The 2,705-nt window shown below is 35.8% G+C and overlaps 1 pseudogene; it reads right to left on the bottom strand.

Annotated features, from left to right (window-relative positions):
- Positions 1 to 253: 253 nt before the first annotated feature.
- Positions 254 to 1,976, bottom strand: LOC131074940 (pirin-like protein; annotated as a pseudogene).
- Positions 1,977 to 2,705: the final 729 nt, after the last annotated feature.

Genomic DNA, 2,705 nt, shown 5'->3' on the forward strand with positions numbered 1-2,705 from the left:
TTTTGATGGATTTGGGTTTCAGGTCCCTATAAAACCCATTTATCTTAATAAAAAACAAATACAATTTTTTGATTTCCCCACAACATCCTTTGTAAGAATTATGTTCTTAGAAAGGGAATTTGTTGTCTACAGTAAAGCCATAAATTGATTAAATTATAGAGAATATTCCTACTATTGGGAATAGACCTTCAAATTTGCATGGAGTCAATCACTAATGGTAAATAGATAGATTGAAAGTGAAACAAAATCAACTTTAAGCAATTTGGGAATGCCATACATTGGCTCTCTCAAATCCATTTCTACCCAAATGATAATCTTGAATTGTTTGCACTATCTCTTGTTTGGTGCTCATAACGAAGGGTCCATGCTTGACCACTGGCTCATTTAGGGGTTGCCCTCCAATTACTACGAATCTACAAGGCTTCTTATCAACATTGTTATTCCACACACTTACCCCATCACCACTACTCAATACAAGTGTATGATGAGCACCCACTGGTGGTGAATTGGAAGCACCAAAGCTAGCCTCACCTTCTAACACATAAATGCATTCCAATCCTCTAAAATTGGTCGGTGAAGCACAGCTTGTGCCTCCATTTTGAAATCAAAATACATTGTAGGAGTCCTTGAATAAACATGAGATTTGATGCCCAAAGCTTCTCCTGCTATAATAGTCGTCTTCACTCCATCTTTGTCAACTTTGGGTATGTCTTTTGCTCGAAGTTCTTGATACTTAGGCCCAATCCTAACAACCATAAAAACAATCTAATTATAAACATGAAATATTTTTTTAAAAAGAAAATGTTACTTGAGATTCTAAGAATTTTGAGTTCAGAAGGCACTCACATATTGTCTTTGGAAGAAAGATTTACCACAACTGCAAACCATGTTGCACTCCTGGTCCAGCTGGTATTTCATTGTGGACTATACCCCGGCCTGCAGTCATCCACTACACAATACAACGAAATAAAAACCCTCAATACATGAGTATCACATGAAAGACTGAAGTAATGTAACTATGTCGGGCAGTCGAGAGATTCGAAACCTACAGATAGCCAGCCTTGATGGTGCCTTAATGTCCTACAAAGTCATCTTGTGTGAATGATCCCTGTTAAAAAAACAAAGAACAGCAGTTCTGGACTATTAAAAACATCAGCTTTTCACAATCTATAATAATGAAAACAATTTAGTTTTCGAATTCAATTGTGTCAAATTTTTATTTTTGATTGATTACACTCCATGATCCATAATTGAATGAAAGATAACTAAACGTATTCAATGTTAAATTTCAATTAGTCTCAAATCCTCCCAGAAGCCACTACCTCATATGTTTCCACCTCAATTGTATTTTACAGTGAAGACACATCTACACATCAATGCTTTAAAACCTCTACAGTTGTTGTGCTCTGGAAAGGGGAAAAATAAGGCACAAAAGATGGTACCTCCAACATGTATGTTAGAGTCTCGAAACCTTCCCAAAACATATTATCAAATCATTAGTGTGAACAAAGCAAAGAAAACAGGCTTAAAGGTGTCAAGATCCAAACATATTAGTATACCTCTGTGAGGATGGTCTGCAAAGCAAACAGGAGCACTTACTGCAACATACACACACATTTGATTTGTTAGATGAAATACAATCACACTTGTTAGCAATGGTTTTGGGTAGAGACACAACCAAACTGAGAATTCATCCAGTAACAAAAATGGATCCAGAAACTTCAACTCTGGTCTGTCCACAACAAAGAATATGTTCAGATAGACAAAAGAATGAAAGAATGATTATAATCGTATTTACTAGATCAAGCATTCTAGAAAACTGAGAATTACAAACCTAAATTATTTTGAAAGGATATAAAAAGTAGTGAATGAAGAAATGCAAGTGGTACCTGCCAATTGTTCTCCTGCTCTCCTTCATATTGTTCTCGGCCCAACACCTTCTTTACTATAATGCGTGGTGTCACAAACAGAGTCATGCCACCCTTTAAAAATTCCAAACTTTTGTTTACAAATAATGAAATATCTTGTAGTTGTCGCACTTGAATGAGTCCCAATTTAAAAAGATCACAACGTATGCATATGCATGGTGCTGATGGTCTAGTGACGTCCTGGTGACGACATGAGACGTGATGACGTCAAATGTACGTCATTGTGCTCTGGAGATGGGTCAAGAAAACCATGTTATACAGGTAAACAAGAACATTTCAGTTCAAAGATGTGTGGTGTCTTTGTATAAAATATGAGGGAAGTCTGGAAAATGAAGATGCATAGCAACAACCATTTGACCGGACTTGGGTGAGATTGAAATAGCGTTTGCGTTACTCATTAAAAATATGCTACCAAAAATCGACGGCTAATCCACACTTACCTACGCGAAAAAAATATGAAGACAGTTTGTTCAAAGCATGATAGCAAAGAAGGGAATTTAGTCAGGTATCGCCTTCATTGTAAAAAGTTTGGCACCTCATTATTTAACCCTAAAAAAGTTTGTCCAACTATCACCATTAACTTCTACAGTTATTCCTCGTCCCCAAAGAGATAAAAAATAGCCACTAAAGGACAAGTATATTTTTTTTGGGATTCAAAATACTATGGATCTAGCATATTAGTGACACAAAATCTAAAGAACATTTTCATATATATCATGACAAATAAATAAATCTGGTAATAATAGTTGATGATTGGTAATAATAGTGGTTGATGGG

This window comes from Cryptomeria japonica, chromosome 5 (assembly GCF_030272615.1).
Source record: "Cryptomeria japonica chromosome 5, Sugi_1.0, whole genome shotgun sequence".
NCBI classification, from domain to species: domain Eukaryota; kingdom Viridiplantae; phylum Streptophyta; class Pinopsida; order Cupressales; family Cupressaceae; genus Cryptomeria; species Cryptomeria japonica.